At 49.9% G+C, this 20,668-nt stretch overlaps 3 long non-coding RNA genes across 3 annotated transcripts in view; 2 read left to right on the top strand and 1 right to left on the bottom strand.

Annotated features, from left to right (window-relative positions):
* LOC110387167 overlaps positions 1-20,668 on the top strand; it is a 75,328-nt gene that overhangs the window by 41,709 nt on the left and 12,951 nt on the right. The gene's annotated exons all lie outside the window — the stretch shown is intronic.
* On the top strand, positions 83-8,354 carry LOC110387165. The gene is made up of 2 exons (XR_002432412.1): positions 83-165; positions 7,536-8,354. It is a non-coding gene; the product is annotated as an uncharacterized LOC110387165 (long non-coding RNA).
* On the bottom strand, positions 4,194-6,146 carry LOC110387166. The gene is made up of 3 exons (XR_002432413.1): positions 5,647-6,146; positions 5,121-5,181; positions 4,194-4,868 (listed from the first exon to the last, which is right to left on the bottom strand). It is a non-coding gene; the product is annotated as an uncharacterized LOC110387166 (long non-coding RNA).

Raw genomic sequence — 20,668 nt, 5'->3', positions numbered from 1 at the left:
GCCAGCCCTGGGAGCACAGATGAAAGCATTTCAGGATTGATTAAAAAAAAAACAGGTTCCACCTCTCCCTAAACCTCATTTAAGGACTGGCTGCCAGGAGGGAAGGATCTTTGCTTGAGGACTCTCTTTTTTGGAGTATTTGGCAAGCTCTTATCTTTGGGACAGGTAAGAAAATCTTTCTTTCTTTAACTGGATTGTGACTGTGACCCTTTTTTGGGTTAATTTAGTACTGGTTATCTGCTATTGCCTTTCCCAACAACTACCTTGATCATAAGTAACTTTTTTCTTATATCCAGACTAAATCTTCCCTAAACAGACCTACGTGCTTTGTAGAGTGGACTTAATTTGGAAACCAGAGTGGTCTCCATGCACCTGTCCTTGTTCCAGCCTGATAATCTTCTGTGCTTTTGCAAACAACGCCCTTCCAGTCCTTGGCAGTAGTCAGTGGTTGTGTGAAAGAGGAGGGAGATGCATGGCAGAGGAGCCTCCGGTGGCAGGGAGATGTTTATGTCTGTTTTGCAGTCATGGCAAGGAGGTTGTCATGGTGATTCAAGGTGTCAAGAGATGGCTTTGGAGGTCAGGGGAGCGAGACAACGCAGTGTCAGGGAAGGGGGGAAGTAGAAAGGTGTGCAGGTGTGAATAACAAGAGGAAAAGGCACTGGGATGGGGAAGACACGGGAAAGAGTTGTGTTCAGATAAGAATTTTGCACTTCATTCCCTTCCTGTTGAGCATCTGTTGTGCTGGGATGAGATGCTCAGGGATGAGAGCAGCACCTTGCAGTCCTGTGCCGTGGAACCATAGAATGGTTGAGTTGGAAAGGACCTCAAAGCCCATCCAGTTCCAGCCCCCTGCCATGGGCTGACTGCTACCCACTAAAGGAAGAACTCAGCTGGTCCAGTGTCCAGCCAACCTGGCCTTGAGCACCTCCATAAATGGAAGCAGTGGTGGGCACAGGGCCATGATCCACTGAGCACAGAGCGGGGACACTTGTTGCAACCTGAACCATTTGGTCTCCCCTCACACTCCTTGCATGCAAATCTTTGCAGAGACGTGCTGCTGAGCCTCCCCCCCCACCCACCATCCCCTTTGTGCCCCCTCTCCACCAGCACTAAATCTGTGAAGCAAACCCCAGCGAGAGCACTTTCCAAAGGCTGCCAGCTATGACAGATGTTATTTTATGGAACACGGCACCAGAGATGTGAAATACATAGTTCATAAATGTCAGGAGGAAGGAAGCAATATCCTGGATTGAGGTCGTTTGACTTTTTTTCCCTCTTATGTGAAAGCATCCTTCTAAGTAAACAGCCACTGGTGCCTTGCTGCTGCTGGGAGCGAGGTGCAGGCTGTCTTGGAGAAGTGCGTGGCACACTGTGGGCGGTGGAGGCAGGAGAACAATGAAGAAAGGGCCTTTTCTGACCCCAAATCACCACGTTTGTCTGAGGAGCTCAGTGTCAGGAGATAGGGCTGAGACCTTGCTTCGTTGAGCCCTCCAGGGAGGGCGTTGCAGGTGTGCATCTATAGGAAGAGAATACGTGTGTGCGTGTCTAAATATGTGCACATAGTACTGCGGTTAATTACGATTAGCGAGAAGCTAAGAGAGTTTCCACCCTCTCCAGAATGCTTAATGCCCAGCGCCAGCTCTCAGTGCTCAGGATTCTCTCGTGCTCTGCGTTCACCCCCAGGCGATGAGCTCCCCTCCAGGCATGCGGTGCCCCTCACCGCGTGGGGTTATTTCCGGAGCCACAGTTGACAAATATCCCCCTGAAGCTGGCAGTTTTTAATGCAGGTGTCAGAAAGCATTATCGAGATGCTCCATCAGCTGGGGAGGGCAGGGGGACAGCCTGATGTCACTCACATCTGCCCGCTTGTCTTTGCCGAGCATCTCATGCCTGGTGAGACGCATTCCCAGCCCAGCATGTGCTGAAGTGAGCAGATGTGGCATTTAATGCTAATTCCCAGCGACTGGCCGCCCGCGGCTCCCTGCGCTGTCACTTCTGCTGCAGCACGGCCACACCGGGTGCCAGCTGCCCCCTGCTTCCCCTTCCTCGTGGTCAGGAAGGGATCGGTGCTGTGGGTCAGGGGCTTGGGATTGGCGTCAGCAGGGCACAAAGATGGGGTGGTGCTGGGCTGTGTGTTCATTCCCATTGCAACGATGGTAGCTCCAACCTGAACCCTCAGGGTAGCTCCATTCCCAATGGTAGCTCCAACCCAAACCACACTACAGCATCCTGGGAAAAGGAGAGGGAACTATTGCCAGGTTTCAGGTGGACAAGTAAGATGTGTTTTCCCCTGATGCTGTGGGACAGTGGTTGTTTAGATCTCTGGCTGAGTCTGGATGCACGATAAGCTTGCACGAACCCAATCATGGTTCCCATCCCTCCTCCATGTGCACTCCTACTGATGCGAACAGATCCCCCAGCCAAGCTCCATCCTCAAATGTATGCATGGCCCCAAGGTTTTGCTCCAGTTCTAGGATGCAATGTTTCTCTTTCCTACCATAACAAGTGGCTTCAGGAGGTGCCACATCCCTGTGATTTTTGGAGTGGGGGTATCGCAGTACAAAACTGTAGGGAAATGTCAGGGTTTCTTTGTTTCAAAGCGGGGAGGCAAGTCTTAAATTTCTTTGTGTTCTCTCAACTACGTTCGGCTGGAAAATAGGCCAATTTCCACCTTATCTAATGCCTCCAGCTGTGATGTGAAAAGCTCGGAGGAAAAACTGCATCTCACATGTTATCTCTTAACTGCAAAGTTTAATTATCCTCAGCTGTTCTGTTGAAATGTGGCTGTGTCTGGGCTGCACTAAGTGAGGGCTGGGGACACTGACGATGGCTGGGGATGGTGACATGAGCAGGGGTTGGGGGGTTGGCACTGGTTTTGGGGGCCTGGCTGCTCTTGAGGTGGAGGGGGGGGGGGGGGGGGGTCTGGAACCTCTCAGTCCTGGTGGGCAGAGCCCCCAAAAGGAGTTTTCCCTGCAAATCTCCTTAAGGGAGTACTGGTGTACTGGTCCAGCACAGCTCCATGCCATCTCCTATGTTGACCCACAGGTTTTTCAAATCTGGACAGCTCCTTCCTTTCCCTGCTAGGGGAAGGATGGGGCAGGCAGGAATATTCCCTGTTCTCCTCCCATAGGACTCTGAGTTCCTGTGATGAGGAGCACAGATTTCCTCTTCTCATTCCCCCCAGGCTCTGCACATTCTGTGCCCAGAAACCTGTGTGGGATCTGCGTGCAGCGGAGATGTCCATCAATTATTTATAGAAGGAATATATTCATTTTGCTCTTAACTTATTCACCGATAGCTTCGTTGTAAATAGAGGGAGATTAAAAAAAAAAGGGGGGGGAGATGTGTAGATATGGATGGAGATAAGGAATAGCTCTGGAGAAATAAATCCGCTGAGGAGGGTGAAAATGTTACGGAATGTGGTAGAGGAGAGATGAGAGAGTTGGAAGAAATAAAAAAAAAAAGCTTTAATCTAAGCAGGGCTTAAATACACTTGCAAATGTCAGCTCCCTAATAGCTTGTCCTAAGTCTCAGCATGTTAGAAAATACAAATGATGGAGAGATCCTTCTCTCCTTCCCATTAGCTAACATCACTAGTTTTACATGTCTGCATCTGTTCTCCTTGATTGCATCTGGCCTCTTAGGTGGTTAGTTCTGATTGGGTCTAATTCATTAATTTCTCATTGGGTGTGGCTTCCTCCATTCTCCCCTGTTCCTCTTGCTCCAGAAATCTTATTTCCCTTTAGGATTTGGGGGGGGTTGAATTCTTGTAGCCGATGCATTGGGAAGAGATGGGGAGGAACAGGGGATGACGTCTCTTTAAAAACAATGTTTAACAATCCACTCTGCTTTGGCAACACACAATGCTGTATTAATGAAATAACGAAATAGCCATTATAAACACTAACGGATGAAAGGGAGGAATTCTATTCCTGGGTTCCATCTTAGCCAACTCCTTTGCCTGGACGTCTCCTCCCATCCTGGCCAATGAGGGCAGTGTTCAAAGCCTTCAGCCCCATAGGGACAGTTCTGTCGGGGCCAATAAATGCCCCCATGCAGGCAGGGAAGAGCAGTGGGGTTCAGCTCACGTAGTGCGATGCTGTTATATAGGCTCTATTTCTTTTTTTTTCCCTATGGCAGCCTTGTATTTTCTTCCTGGCTCTGTGTTATTTTCTGTGTATTTGTCAAGGACAACAATGTTTAGGGGAAGAAAAGAAAACACCCGCCAAACCCAAAATACACAGCACTTGAAAGACTGAGAGATCAAGATCTCTGTCATCGAAAGGAGTAAACTAACAGCGTGACTGCAGAAAGCCCTGTGAGGATCCTATCTGTCATATCGCTGTCAGCTTTCTGCTAAACATCCATTAAAGAGCATTTACATGAAAAGCATGCGATCTCTTCCCCAATCAGGAGGGAACCTAATGCTGCCAACAAACTGCAGGTGACACATTGAGCCTTTCTGGGTGCGATGGGACCTTTTTCTTCCCCGAAACGCCTGGAGGTGACTGCAGGGTTCCTTCTGTCTTCCTTCCTGCTTATAGAATCATAGGAACACTGCAGTTGGAAGATACCACTAAGACCACCAAGTTCAACCATCAGCCCATCACCCCCACCAAACCATGTCCCTCACCCGTTCTGATCGCCCCCAGCGATGCTCTACCTGTGCAGGTTTGTTGTTGATGAGCCAAGAACGATGCCTAAAATTAAAGGGTGCTGTTGGATTAATGGGACTTTGGAAAGCTCAGCAGAAATCCTTGGAGGAAAGCAGTGTGAAGGTCCCAGCGAGGCAAGGGTCAGTGCTCTGCGTATAGTGCTGGATTTTAATCCAAGCAGATGGAGCGATGTCCAGCCCCAGCATCTGAAAGCTGAAGGCAATCATGCTTTAATTGAAATTAAAGCTGCGCTCTCAGCTGGCCTGGTAATTAATCATGGGATTCACCACCAAAGGTCAGTGCCTGTTGTAGAAGCATGCTCTGACTGCGTTAGGCTGCGGGCAGCTGAGCTTGAGCTGGGAATTACTGGGGAATTTGCACACCCTCATTAAACACGGTGTCAGGTGAGGTGCGGGCATCTTCCAGCCTTCAGCATGACAGGTCTGTGAAATCCACAACAATTACCTCAAAGTTTCATCTGAACTCCGTCCGCTCCAGGCACTGCTGCTCACTGTCCCTGTGTTTCCTGCAGAAAAAGGCAGAGATGAGCAATTGCAGACCCTGCTGTAGCATCCCCTCCAGCAAGCAGTGCCCGAAGAGCCCCAAGTGCCAGGTAGGGTTGCAGCTGGTTGAAAGGGGATGTGGTGATGTGCAGCAGCAGAGGAGGTTTGGCTCAAACAGGTGGCTCCAGCATGCAGAAAAAGGCAGATAAACTCAAGAACCAACTTTTGCCTGTTGTTACTGGTTAGGGCTGGGAGCAGCTGGTTCAGAAAGGCGCTGTGTCCAACCCTACGCACGGGACATGCAACTCTCAGAGAGAGCAAGCTGCAAAGCTGGGAGTCATTAACCAGAATAAATCAGCTGCTAACTGAACTAGGTTAATGCACATGGTGCTGACAGCCACTGGCATGGGGGTGGGATGTTTGCTGTGTAACAATGCGAGATCACAGCCCACCACTCCCTTCCCAAAAATCTGGGGAGAAGTTTCCACCTTGCTAACAAATACCATGTCCTTCCATAGCGCGTGAATGGTTCCAAATGGCTTTTGTGTAGTCACGATGACATATGTTGAACCATATTTCCGAGGTGATGGGAGGCTGGCGGGGGGAATGCGCAGGAAACTATTTCCCTGAGGAGATGCTCTTAAAACTTGCTGTGAAAAATCTGCTGCAGATGCGTCCCGGTCGGAGTGTCGCGATGTGAGAATCAGCATCCGTGGCCAAGAGGCACAATTTGAGGATAGTACCTCTGGGTGAATAGGGAGCGGTGCTAAAGCTTTCCTCTCCTTCAGGAGCTGCAGTGTTAAGCTTTCTTTCTCAGAGGAGGGGGGGGAAAAAAAATCCGATGCAAAAGAAATCATCCAAATGAGTTTTCTCGACTTGCGCGTTGCGAGGAGGGCTCGTAATTTCATCACATCTGGGATGTTTTGATGGCAGCTTTTCTCGGGGCTGAAAACCCGCTATTAAATCCCCAAAGCCTAGCACGGAGAGGAAGGGGGGGGGGGGGGGGGGGGGGGGGGGGGGGCTGCGAGCTCGGGATTTTCACAGCTGCTCTGTGGAAATGGGGGCTCTTCCCGCATCTCGCTGCTCCCAGGCGCTTTTCCATGGAATGCTGAACAAGCACAGTGAGCACTGACTGCAAGCAAACCCCTTCCCCAATTTCCTATGTCCTGAGCTCTTTCTCTGCCTGTAAGCACAGAGCAAATGCTGCCTGGTGCAGCTTGGAGTCTTGAGGAAAAAGAGGAGTGCTGAATATTTTGGTGGCTGTCATGGAAGTTATCCAAACAAGCAGTGCGCTGTGAACTTCCCCCTGTGTGTTCCTGGGTGCTGCAGCTGGGATGCTCATGGTTGGGATGTAGGTCCCCAGGAGATGCTGCGTGCATCCCCTACAACTGTGGGGAATCCTGACTCCTGCATTGCTTCCCCTCCCTTAGTGCAGCACCCGGGGCTTTCCAACAGGGACCCCAGGGCCATGGGATCTTCCCTCCAGGCGGGCTGCGCTCAGGGGCATCACATTCATTTCATCTCCTTTCCTTAAGCTTTCGATCTCTTGCTCATCTTTAACCTGATGCACGGATCTCACCATGGTTTATGCCTTGGCCGGAGTGAAAAGGAGCCCAGATGTAGAAGGCGGCACAGAGGCTGCTGTCTTTTTGTAACAGATCAATGCATATCTTTTCCTGCTGTGTAGTTAAGACTCTTCCCTCTCTCTGCATCTCTCCGAGGGATGCAGCCAGGTCAGAGATTAGCCTAAATTTCCTTAGGCACAGATTTGGAAGTGGTATTTAAGGCAACGTTGATGTGTTGTGGAGGAGGATGCTCAGCACGCGCGTGGCCCCTTGCAGGGTCAGAGGGATGCAGCAGCATTGCAATAGCAGCTGCCTGTTTGCATCAGGCACACCAGGATGTTAATGTTCAACATTTGGCGTCAGATTTTCTTCACTGCGCATGCTCAGAAGGGGAGGAAAAAAAAGAACATCACTTCTGTGTGTGTACAATCAAGGAAACTCTTCTCTGATTAACGTACAGTATCCTTGGGGAAAGGGGGGAAAAAAAAGAAAACAAACAGAAATTGGACCCAAGATCTTTTCGCATAGTGCTCAAGGCAAACAAATAAAGGATGATAGATAACCAAATACGGGAGAGGAAATTGTGCTCGTCTCTCCTCTAACAGCCCCACAAAAGGCCCATCTCTCTGGTTTTCTGGTAATTACCAGCCTCTCTGTCAGTGGGTTACCTTATATTAATTAACATTATTTATTGCTGTTGGCAGAGTGACTGCTACAGTAAATCAAGCAATTAGCAGCCTCGCATATTGCACTCGGAAGAGAAGTAACCAGGTGCCAGAAAGGATTTACTTTCTGCTTCATGTTTTATTCAGGCTCTGTGTTTCACGTTGCATTTCTCCATCGTGGGCACCAGTTGAGCTACAAGAGGTGGTGGTGGGCAGGCACGGAGCATGGGGACCTCCTGGTCCCAGCAGCCAAGAGAAGGATGAGCAGCACGGGACGAGGAAGAGGAGAAGTTCTCAAGATTTCCTGATGCTAGGACTTAGCTTTGCTTTCAGTGGCTTGCAGTAAGGTGGAAGTGAAGCCTGGCCGCAAGGTGAGATGCTGAGAATGAGGTAGATGTTCCCAAAGCCCCAAATGAAGAAGGTTAGCATTTGTCAGCTTTCAGCCAGGTTGCTCTGAGTCCATCCTACAGCCTACCAAATCCTTTCTCCCCTGCCTAGCACGTGGTTTTGCTGCTGCTGGTCCATGCCCTCCCCACCACCCTGTCCTTCTCCATAAGCATCCGTGAGCCGTGTCAAATCCTGCGGTGTCAGCGCTGGACCTGGAGGATGTGATGGAAAAAGCCCGGAGCTTAAAACCATTCTGTTTCCATCTCCTCCTCCCTCTGTGACACTCTGCAGGTGAGAAACATGCTGTCCTCAGCCAAACGCCTGCTCTCACGCCTTATTTGAACAGTTTCCTAAACATCTCTCTGCAAAGTCCTGTAATGAAAGGAGTGGTTTCCCTTGGCTCCCTTCCCAGACCTACCCCAACAGAAGGATGCTGACCTAAGGCTGTTAAACACTTTGATGTATGGCCGCGTCTCCTTAAGTAGAAGATCCATATTCTTAAGCTAAGCTGCCATGACACGGGGACATTATGAACTCTCTGAACCAACTGAATCCTACAAATGAGCCATTAGTTGGCAGCACGGCGCGTTGGCTCCCTGCGCCCGAGGGGGCTCCCGTTAAAGAAGATAATCGTTGCTGTCCACACGCCCTGCGGGCTGCTGTGCATTCATTTTAATGCAATTTGTCTCAGCCAACCCCTTTCCAAGTCAGAACATCCCCACGCTGCTGGGCTCGGGGGAGCTGTGGTTTTATGGTGCCCCATGGAGGCGGCTTTGGTGAGTTTTGCCTTTCTCCTTGGGCTGGGAACTGGAGGAAAATCTCCCCATCATCCGTCAAAACATGGCTTCTATCTGCCCTGATGCTAAATGCCACGTGCTGCTCACGGTACCTGTGCCTGATGTACTCACTGGAGACCAGCGCCATTGAGAGGAGATGCCAGGGGATCCTTGAAGATGCTGAAAGCAGCAAATCCTGAGCTCCGAGCTCAGCCCATGCTCTCAGGCAGCACTGGTGCAGCACCATGCTCCTCTGAGCCACATGAAAGTGCTGGGAAGAGCATCTTGAAGAGATGCTCCAGTAGAACAAAGCACCATGGAGACTTAGTGTAAAAAAGAAAAAAGCTAGAAAAGGAGGGGGGGGAAAAAAAAACCTGAACGAAGTGTAAAAATGACTGATTTTATCAAATAAGGGTCAAATCTCATCCAGCAAGCCCAGCATGCAGCAAAAGCCCTGGGGGGTTTTGTACAACCTGCGCATCCCAGCAGCGCTGCTCGCCTCTCCGCCGCGCTCCGTCTCTCTTTGCTCCCAACACGCTGGCTCTCCTGACAGATCTCATCTGTCTTGCAGCACTGTCTGCATGCAGGAGTGTGAAACGCAGGTCGTCGCTGTGGAGAGGGAGAACTTGTGGGTCGTTCATTGCTTGGTGAGGAAGGGAAAAGGGATTCGGTTCCTGAGAGCGGCGTGCATAATGACGGATTAGTCCATGACCTCCTCTGCAGGCAGCTGTTGGGAGCCTCCTTCGAGGAAACTTGGGTCGTTTGGAAACGGAAGCAAAATATTTGCTCAGAGTGATTGTTCTTGAAGAGGCTGTTGCTGCAGTTTTAGTGATGAGAGAGGCACAAGGAGGAGGTCTCCCCCCCTCAGCAGATCAAGATGAACAAGATACGCATTCCCCAGGCTTAAATCAATGGCTAAATAGGGGGTTTGCTTTCCACCCATGGGGGAAGCTTTTTGTGAATGTCTTCTTTTGGGTTTTAGAAGTGCTGCTCTGTGCTCCAAGGCCAGGAGGGCCTTTGTTGAGCTGGATCAGAAGGCATAAATCATGGAGTCACAGAATTGTTTGAGTTGGAGGAGACCTCTAAAGGTCACCTGACCCAACTCTCCTGGGGACTACTACCCAAATTTCTACTGGTACTTTGGGAATAGCGAAGGGACCATGGCATGGTGAGGCATTGGCTGCCCAGGGGAGTGGTGGGGTCACCATCCCTAGAATCGGGGGGATGTGGCACTGAGGGATGTGGTTAGTGAGGATGGTGGGACAGGATGGGTTGGGGTTGGAGAGCTCAGTGATCTTATCCAATCTTGATGATTCTATGATCCTAGGGGCATGGTGGGATGTGTTGGGATTGGACCCGGCGATCTTAGTGGTCTTGTCCAGTCTTGATGATTCTATGGTCCTATGGGTATAGTGGGATGGGTTGGGGTTGGACTTGGGGCTCTTACTGGTTTTTCTCACCTCCATGATTCTAAGATTCTATGATCTCCTAGCTGGGGTGCATGGGAGCAAAGTGGCCCAGTGTGGAACAACAGAAATACGCATTCCATCTCCTCCTTCTGGAGGGAAGAGTTTGGTAGATCTGCTTGCAAGCCCGCTGCAGAGCAAGGAGGACCCCTGACAGGCAGAGTGTTTGCCTTGATTTTATTCTCATTTATTTGCTGCCAGGATTCCTAACAAATATAAGCTTGCGCAGCAATTAAATTACATTTAATTTGATTAGATTAAAGCTGAGGGAAGCGCTATTCTCCCTCTGTTATGTAAGGAAAAGAGAAATGAAACCTCTCAAGAAAAAAAAATGAAACACGACTTGGGCTTAGAAATGCAAAAAAAAACCCAAATTTATCTAGATGAAGAAAGGGAGATGTAATGAACTTGAATCGAGCAGGAAGCCTTGAGAGAGTTAGAAGTTTGGGGGATTCATCGGAGGGCATAATTGCAACATGTATATTGATTTTACAGAGATAAGAAAACAAATGTTTGTGGAGATTGGACTTTAGTTTATTGCATTTATTTCCCCACAGAGCTGATGTTTCTCCATTAGGAGGGAAAAAAATACCATGTTCTTAAATGCATTTTTTTGTTTTTTTTTTTTCCGAGACGCTTATTAAGTTATTGCCTGATCCCACTGGCTCTATCTCTTTGCAAATTGGTTTGTCTGGAAGGAGGTTACACTTCAGGCAGCTTATGAAGCATCTTTTTTTTTTCCTCTTTTTTTTTTCTTTCCCTCCTTAATTGTTTGCATTAAAGAAGTGGCATCTCACCGTGCCTGGGAACTCAAAAAAAAATCCTTCCTGCTCCACCGAGAAGTGGGGCAAGGCAACGCCGTGACAAGCGCATCCGAGAGGTGCAGCTTTCCTTTATCCACCAGCGTGTGCTGGCTTTGGCCATGTAAATTAGTCAGCATTAATCCTGCGTGCTCCTAAGTCTCCTGGTAGCTGTTCAGAGCTCGCTAATGCTGCTGCTTAATCACGGCTCAGGCTGCGCTTTACATGTCAGTGCAACAACGCTCCCAGGTCCTCCTGATTGGGATTTAAGTTCCGATTTCTCTTCGAGCATAATCAGGTCTGAATGGGAGATTAAAATAATGAAAGTGAACTTTAAGTGACATTCAAACGCCGTCACCTGCTACCGGCTCCGCTTCCCCCCCTCTGCATTCTGGGAGCTGCAATTTTCAGCGTCATTCACTGCGGGGTGATTTACAGCTGCATCTATTCAGCGGCAGGCAGCGTGCTGCAGCAGCCTGGAAGGAGCGTGTTCAGCTGTCAGGACCTGCACTCTGCGTGGCTTCCAGGAAAGCTCAATATTTGGAGTGCGTGATGGGGGCTGAATGCTCACAGAAAGCTAGAATGGATTCTGAATTAGTTTTCTCGACGTGGCATTTACAAATTGTAATGAATACGTATTATGGTCATGGCGTATAATAGTAAGGGCTTTATTGATTTACAGATCATTATTTTACTATACATCCAGATAACAGCAACCTGCAGAATTACTCATGTGGTCGGGGTCAGCTGCTGATCCAAAGCCTCTTGTTATCTATTCCGTTCAGATCTGGGGCTGGATAAATCAAAGCACAGCACAAACAAGCTTGAGACAACAGGAGAACATGAAGCAGGAGTGGCTGGGGCTGGGGCTGCTCCTGTTCGGGGGTCCCAATGATCTGGACCCCACAAAGCTGCCCAGCAGGAAGGGTGATGCTACAGGAGCTGATTGCAATGGGGTATTTGCACAACTTGACTCCTTTATAAGTTTCCCATTTTTCTTTCCTTCCTGTCTCTTGTTATCACCAAGGCAGAAGAATCGGGAGGGAGGGAAAGATAACCCGTTGGTATTTTGAAATGGAAATATGCGACAGAAGTGGAGAAATGAGGAAAAAGGCTACGTTTAAGGAACAGGTCGAGAAAAAGCTTTGTGATGAGGGAAGAAGCAGAAATCTTCATGGGGAGCAAAGTCTGCTGCGATGGAGGAGAGCAAGCGACCCAATGACCTAACAGCGTGCATCCTGCTGCCTGGGCATGCCATGTATGTGGTGTATGCACAGTGACTGTTGTCTATAGGAGCACTGGCAGCAGGATGCTGCTTTCTCTTAACCACCATCGCCGTGAAATCAGCTTTCAGCCTGACATTCCCAGCCCTCCATTTGCTCAGGGAATGGAATCCAAATCCTCCCGCCCTGCAGTGATGCACAGATCGAGCATTGTTCCGCTGCCTCCTCCGGATCCCCGCTCTCCCCGATGTCGGTGCATGCATCTGGTTGATAAGGAGGGGATGGAGAAAAGCCAATTCCCAAGCTCGGTGCACACAAGGAGCCTGGCACCGGTGGCACAGTGCTACCAAAAGCAATGACAAAATTCAGCTGAGGGACACGGGATGCGTTGATGCTGCGTCATGGGAGTGAGTACGAGGTGACGTTGCCTCTTCCATCCCAGCACTGTGCTATGGTCTATGGGGCAGTCAGTGCCTGCAAACTACACATCTTCAGGAGAGCTCTGGTGCAGTGATGCTGTGCATTGCAAAGTGTTCTTGCAGTAAGTGAGGAAGGAGCAGAAGGAGGAGCAGGGCAAGGATGCAGGAAGAGGCTGCTGATGTAGTGCCTTCACCTGCACCTCCCAGGTGGTTTCACCAGGACCCTATAACAGTGCAGGTGATCTAACTAACAGCATCACGGGATGCTTAGGGGAGCGATGGCTTGGTATGAGGTCGTGTCATGTTTTCCTGCTTAGTATCTCTGCTCCCTTCCCATCCATCCAACGTGACTGCTGTGGCCTTTATCTCCCGCTCAGCAGCAGTGAAGGGAGATGGAGCATGCTGCCAGGCAGGAGCCTGGCTGTGCTCCCTGGGAATCTCCCATCAATCTGCTGTTTGGAGGCGATAAAGCCTTTGCTCGGATGTTTGCAGCACGTTTGTGTTGTGCTCTGGGAGCTGCCAGGATCTGGAAGTGCTGCCAAGTGCACTGCAGCTCCCCTGTGGCAGTAGCTTTGTCCCTGCTGGGGCTGCAGCTGGTGGGACACATGCCCCGCGTTGCACCTCGCCTCCCCTGCATTAGGATTCCTGCCTGCGCCTTTGATTTCTCCGCCATGCTGGGGACAACACGCTGTTCTCTTCATTTGTTTTCTGATAATCTCTCCTGGTCTCCAAGGCTTCCTTCCCCTCGCTCCAACTGCTGGCTGCTAATTTCCATCCAAATCAAGCGTGGCTCGTGGCTGCTCGGCATTCAGACACAGCTTTTAAGGGCTTAGCACAGATTGCCTTCCAACGAGCAGGGGCACAATGGAAGAGGAGGGATGCTGCTCGCAGGGAGGCAGCTCCAGAACCTCCCGTGTGCCAAAGTGCCACGTCCTGGCTGCCAGGAGGGAGATGTGGAGGTGTTTGCTTAAGGATCAGAGGGACGGACTGCAATTCTTTACAAGACTCTTACAGTAGATGCTCAGGATTCTCAGCATCCTGTATGTATGGTTGGGGGATGAGGGATTTTGACTGTTGAGAAGATGTTTGTAGACATACCTGTGCATCTTGTTTTCATGCACCCACCACATTTCCCAGTCTTGGCTCCTTCCCTAAGGATCTTTCCCCATTATTATGCTGACTTGATGCCATGTTTGCCCTGGGAGCTGGAATCATCCCCAGTGTGGCTAGCAGAGCCTGGGGAAAAGCTGTAAGGTGCTGATGCTCACGTGGTGCTGGCCAAAGCAGCAGGAGTGCAATGCAGGGTTGTGATGTGGCAAGGGAGTAGAGGAAAGAAGCAGTCTAGGACGTACCTGGAAGAACAGACCCAAAGGCACAGGCTTTTAGCATCCAAAGTAGGGTGCAGGGCAGTAAGAGGCCATCACATGCACTTGGATGGGATGGTGCAACCATACAGGTGTATTCATGGCTGGGGATGCAGGGCAAAGGCTGGGGCACCACAGGTCTTGGGGAAGCAATGAAAAGATGAGAGCTGACAAAGCAATCTGTGAGCATCAAAAAATCAAGGCAGCACAATTGCTGTGGTCTCCTATCTGCAACTGGGGCAGCTTTGCAGCTCTTTGCTTCTAATTACCCACAGATAATAAGCGAATACAATAGTGGAGGATATTAGAATAATTTACTGTTCATCAAAGAAAAAAGATTGGAATCATTTGCCTTCAGTATATCCGTTTCTGTAACGAGGATCCTACCCAAGAGAGCATCCAATCAGCCCCTCCTGACAACTCTTGCCAAAAAATCCGTTACAGCTATTAGCAACAAACTTATTAGCTAGTAATTAACTCTGTAATTAACTGGAAGCGACTTCAGCAATCAACACTGAGATCTAGTGTGAGCAAGTCGTTACATTGAGTGCCATTATGCCTGGGCAGGTCAGTGCACGGTGACTGCTGGGCTGGGTCCCTGTGCAGCCCATGGGATCTCAGGCAGCAACCCGTGCTTTCCAGCTCCTTAGATACCAAAGTGCAACCCAATATCTCCTGATGAGCTGCTGAACAAAAAAAAAAAAGAAAGAAAGAAACCCATTGCAATGGAGTTCTTTGCGTGAAGCACTGAATTCATCTCGTCCTCTTCGTTTCTCACAAAGATATTGTCTTCCCTCTGATCTTCAGGCCGCTCTCTCCAGTCTGCCTTTCAGCACAACCAGGCACTCCAGCTCAAGTGGGTTTTATTCCCAATCTCTCCCTCCCCTGCCCGTCCCCTTCCCTCTCCACCCACTCGCACCGCCGTGTTCATGCCGCCCACTCTCCTGCGTGAGAGTCGCTCTGTCTCATCACGGGTACAGCGGGAACGGGAGCGAATTCGGCATTTAATAGAGCTATCCTCAAGGACACCAAGGCAGCTATTCAGGAACGATCAAATGACAGGTTTGAATATCAAACAGCAGCCCTGACAGCCGGGGAATCAGACGTCTCTCGCCGTACACCTGATATCCTAATCTGAAATGAGAATCTCGGGGGAGGCGCGTCCTTTTCAAAGGGTGCTTTTTGGGGAAAAAAAAAAATAGGCAACTTTTCCCTCTGCCTTCAGAAGTTTAACAAAAGTGCATCCTTTCAGAGGAATCATTTATCTGCAGTGGCAATCAGCTTAAATGCGTCCCATTATCAAGCTGCCTGCTACTGTACATCAGCAGGCGCCGCTACGACACGCGGCTGAGCACGGATAACACGCCGGTAATTACTTGTCTGCAACACAAGCTCTGCTGACGAAGAGGAGGGGCGAGCGGGGAGGCAGGGTGAGAACACAGAGGGCAGGGAGGGGCTGGAAGGCCTCGTGCTGCTTCACCCAATGGCTTTGTCCCATCGTGGTCCCGGTGGGATCAGCGCTGCCCCAGTGCATCGCGCTGCTGCTCCGTCCCAGCGCTGATACCCCATTACCTTCAGCCCACGTCTCCACAGCCGCTGCCTTTCTCATCTTCAAAAACATGTAAGCAGGGCTGTATCTCTATACCCTATATGTATATTCCTTGATATATAACTTAATAAAAGTTTATGGACCTAGGATAAGGAATCCACGCTGAATAGATGAACCAGGATTGAAATATGGTCCAATTAAGTCTGTAACAGGGCTGGCTTTACTTTGAACATCCTCCAACTTGAAATGAAATCTCCACCAAAGGAGATAAATCAGCCAACATAAAGCACTGCCCTGCACAGCGTGAGCAGAGTTGGGAAGAGCGATCCCAATAGGAGCCTGCTCTGCATCCTCCTCTCCCACCTCCTCTCCATCACTTGGGATGCTCATCCCCATCCTTTCTTGCTTGGTCCCAGTAGGAATGAGGCAGGAGCAACCCAGCCTGGCCCTACATCTCCTCTGCACAGAGCCCATCCTGCAGCATGCAGTGGGTGCCAGACCCTACTGTATCCCCGCAGCACCAGCGCAAAGCATCAAATTGTTTTGCGTCGCGTTCCCACAGCTGCAATTAGCACATTCATGCATCAGTTTCATTTCCCCTTATTCGGCGTCCTCTTTTTTTCCTCTTCTGCCGCCGCTTGAAGAAAAGGAGATTATTTTTAATTACAGTTTTACACTCGATTAATGAACATCAACAATGTGCTAATGAACGGGACCGCGGCACGTGGACACGATGCGCTCGCGTGGCTTTCAATGAGTTTCTGCAGGCATCGTTATTTATCTGCAGGCTGCCCCGTGGAGAACTGGAGATGGGGAAGGACAAAGCAGGCAAAGAGCAACGTGAAATTCTCCTGGATGTGGGCACATGTAGTGCACCAGGCTTTGACCCAACCCTGGGATGGGTCTGAGCATCCCTAGGGCTGCGATGCTGGTGTTGGCAATCTTCTATGTGTGCAAATAGCTCAGTGTTAATGGAAGTTGCATCCTGGTGTCACTCTGCATAGTTAAGAAAAAAAAAAAAAACAGCACTATTGTAATTTTCTGTTTCACGGTGATATCACCCGTGGAGTTTGGGGCTTTGTTTTTCATCAAAAGCAGCTTTGTGCTCTCCCCCCAAGTATGAGAAAATGTATGGGTTTTCTGCATGTGGAAAAGGTCACTCCATCATCAAAACCTGCCGCCTGACACGCTGTTTTTATTGAGGTGAAAGGCAGAAGTATTGAAATTCTGCCAAGCTAAATGAAAAGAGAAAAGCAAGCTCTCCAAAACAAATAGCAACCCTCCGAAAAGCAGCACAAAAACCCCGCGTGCATGCTTCTGCAGGGCTGAGGTGCAGGTCTGGGGGCTGTCGGCGCAGCATTCCTCTTCCCAAGCTTTCTCCATTGCGGTCAACTTAATGGGGAAGCATCCTCCTGATGGGCATCCCTCCTGCTGCAGGGCTCCGTGCTGCCCTTTCCTCCTTAAATCCTCCTCGGGAGCCTCCTCAGCTTGTAGCATTCTGGCTCCGGGTGATCCCGAGCGTGAAGGACGCTGCAGAGCTGCAGCCGGGCTGGGAGGAGGATGCGGGGCAGGGATGGAGAGCACAGCATCCCGATGGCACCTGGTGCACCACGTGCACTGAAAAGATGTACGCTAAATCTGTCCTCTTTTCCTCGTAGAAACTTATTTTGGGCTTATTGCTGTGGCCATGTATGTATATTTGGTGTATTTATTACGTTACGTGGTAGGTGCAGTAATGATAAGCCTTTACTTTGCAAAGTCCAACTCCCTCTTTGCCCATCTCCCGTTGTACTGAGGCAGCATCCATCCATCTGTCCGTCCATCCTTCTATCTATCCTTCTATCCATTCATCCACCTGTCCATCCATCCATCTGTCCATCCACCCATCCATCCATCCATCCACCTGTCCATCCATCCTTCCATCTGTCCTTCTTTCCATCTATACACCTGTCCATCCATCCATCCATCTGTCCATCCATCCATCTGTCCATCCACCCACCTGTCCATCCATCCTTCCATCTATCCATCCATCTATCTGTCCACCCATCCATCCATTTGTCCATCCATTCTTCCATCTATCCATCCATCCACCTGTCCATCTATCCATCCATCTGTCCTTCCATCCACCCACCCATTTATCTCCTTAACCAAACACCTGTGGCATCGCTCTGCCTGCAGCTCGTGGAATTAAAGCTGCGCATTAAAACGCTCGCGCTCGTTCTCGGTGTTTCTGATATTATGAGGAATGTCAGCGAGGATTTGGGCTTTTATCTTTGGAAAACACACTGCGTTCCGGTGGTGTGCTTTTACAGTGACAGTGTCCCTTTAAGGAAAAGATTTATTGAATTCCTGAAGTCTCAGCCCAAATCAGTAAATGCTGACAGGTTGGATACCCACGCCCCCCTTCCCCCTCCCCCAAATAAAGAAGAAAATGCAACCCAAAGGAAAAGGCAAAAGCAAATGCAAACAGTATACGTTTGTCTGCCTCCCGCAGAAGGGACCTACACTCATCCTATCTACAAGGCTCAATGTGCATATGTCCCCGGCATGATAAGGCTCCTTTGAAACCATTTTCAATCCCCGTGCTCTGTCGCCATTGGCTGCCTTGTTGCCGAAAATTTACCATGAAAGCAAAGGGGGAAAAAAAAAAAACACCCAAAAAAAGACTCCGGACTGAATCAAATCTGTTTACTCCCAATTTGTGGAGCGTTTCCCTTCCCCCCCCCCCAGAGTGCGTGGGCATCGCATCCCCATCACCATGGGGTGGGATCCACCACGACCTCGTTCATTAGGCAATGAATTCTGAGTCAGGACGGGGGGGAGGGACAATTGGGTGGCACCTCGAGGTGGGGTTAGCGCTGCAGTTTGTCACTCACGCTGTTATTTATGAGCCTGGGAGCCTTTTGTGATAGGAATGAGGTTTGATCCCTCAACTAGAAAGTATCTGCTGCCGTCTCACCCCTTCCTTTCTCATTCTCGAGCAGGCTGAGGCTGCCGACGCTTTCTGCTTTCATGTGTAATAATTGCTTAATGGTGACGATTAAGCTTGGCAACACTCTGCAAACTGTCACTCTTGGAGGGCTTGGGATTTTTTCCTATTTTGGCTGCTTGTGAGATACTCTGCTTTTTTTTTTTTAATTTTTATTATTATTGTTATTTTAATCCCTCCTTTTCTTCCAGCGGCTCAAAGAGAAATAATCTAACTTCAGTTCCGGGGGGAGGGACTGATGACCTCAGCCTTTATTTTCAAACTGTGGCCTCCAGGGAGACCTCAGTGTGCAGGGCATGCAGACAGCACCCAAATACAGGGAGCTCCTTTGGTAGCTGATGTAAATCAGCATGAATGCAAAGACCCTCATCTCTGGGGCGTGAAGTCTGCACTGACCAAGGTTATATGGGCTTGGGAAACCTCTCTGCTTTTCTTGTAGGGTGATGGTGGGTGCAAGCAAGGCACGCAGCGAGATGTCCAACCCCCAGTGAGGTGTTGTGCTCACCACTACATCACTCACAATTATCCTGTAGTAACATTGGCTTTTGCATGCTTGCGTGTGTGTTATAAGGTGTATTAATGATGAGCAGGATTTGGAATTGAGTTCCCAGGCTTTAAGGGGCTGCTTCCCTCCACCAGCAGATGTGCGCTCATGGCCATCCCATTGCCGAAAAAGCTCCAGCTTTAGCAAAAGGGGAAAATGGTCCATGCCACCCTGAAACGTTAGCAGAGTAATTGGGAGGCGCAGCGAAACGACGCACTAAAACACCCCATAAAACCCAAGTGCTTCATCACCATCACGGATGAAAATATATGATGGCCAAATAAAAAGCCCGACGCTGGCTCGCTCCTGGTGGCCGCGCTTTGTGAACGCTCCTTGACGCCGAGCGGTGGTTGGGGTGGCACCTGGCCTTGGGGAGGAGGGGGCATTGCCCCCAGTTTGGGTCACGCAGGCTCCCAGTCTGGGGCTGGAGGAGGGGCTGGTGCTGGGCTGTACGGCGTTGTCCACTTCATCTCCTGTTTTCCTGCCCTCGTTGCTGTGTGGATGGAGAGCTGAGCGCTGCTCTCGCTCCCATAGCCTCTCCTCCTCCTCCCACCGAGCAAAAGTCACCCGCAAGCGATACGAGGAAAACGGATTTTTACTTAAAAAAAAAAATTAAAAAAAAAAAATCACCACTCCTCATTTTATTCATAGTAGCTAATTCCATTAATTATGTTATGATGCAATTAAGCATTTCATTTCCTAGCCATTAAAGCTTAAATTATTTATTAATAATTACAGATCATTAGCTGATAATGTTCACTAGGCAGCTCGGGAGCTGAATAATTCATCTGCTGAGGATCCCCCTCCCTCCTGGAAACGTGGCTCTAACCTTTGCCTGTGAGTTTTGGTGCTCATGTTGCAGCCTGGGGATGCAAACACCCCCTCCAATGGCTTTGTGGCCACGTGCTACAAAATCCCTGCAGGGCTTCGGCCCATGCACCCAGGGAACAGCCAAGCAGAGGCCAGTGCTGCTCCCCCTGCTCCAGCCTTGGCAATGGACACATGGGAAAACGCAGTTTGGGATGCAGGGGAGAGGAGATGGGATGGAGCCCTGCATCCTCCACGCCTCTGGGGAGAAAGTAAAAGGCACTTCAGTGCAACGCAATTAATTGCTTAATGCTTGTATGGCACTTTGGGGATGTAAAGAGTGAGGTAAGAGCTCGGCGTTGCTGCTGTGGTGTGCTCAGAGCCAGAAATGTGCTCAGTGTGGAGGTGGGAGTCCATTTTCCTCCCGTTTCCCTCATCCCCCCCCCTTTTTTTTTTCCTTGTCCTTCCTTTTTTGTTGGGAAAAAGGGAGAAGGGGGAAAAGGGGCCGAGCCTGGAGGAGTTTGTTACCTTTGTAACAAGGAACCATTCCAGCAAATGCAGTGAAAGCTTTCTCCTATGGCAAAACTCACAGGAGGAAACGTTTGGGCTGAGCCCACAGCGTGGGATACGGAATCAGTGCTTCGCCCCAGACTGGGCCAGGGGTGCTCTGCGCTGGGAGGGAAATGCAAATTGCTCTTCAGAGCACAGATTTGCTTGGGAATGGGGATCTGTCGTGGAGCAGGATGGCAGGGCCCCGGGGGTGGTTGGGATAAACCCAAGGGACGAGTGGGATAAAAGCTGCAGGATCCCACGGGAGCCATTCCCGGCAGCACATGGAGCAGTGTGCTCAGCAGTCAATCAAAGGACGCTCTGATATCCGAGCTGAACACCAACACAAGGCCCATATGAAAGCGTGGATGTTTGTATACGACACCTCTAAGAGGCTGGCATTGCCT

The sequence above is a fragment of the Numida meleagris genome, chromosome 21, assembly GCF_002078875.1.
Source record: "Numida meleagris isolate 19003 breed g44 Domestic line chromosome 21, NumMel1.0, whole genome shotgun sequence".
NCBI lineage: Eukaryota > Metazoa > Chordata > Aves > Galliformes > Numididae > Numida > Numida meleagris.
This window is presented reverse-complemented; position numbering and strand designations above follow the sequence as displayed.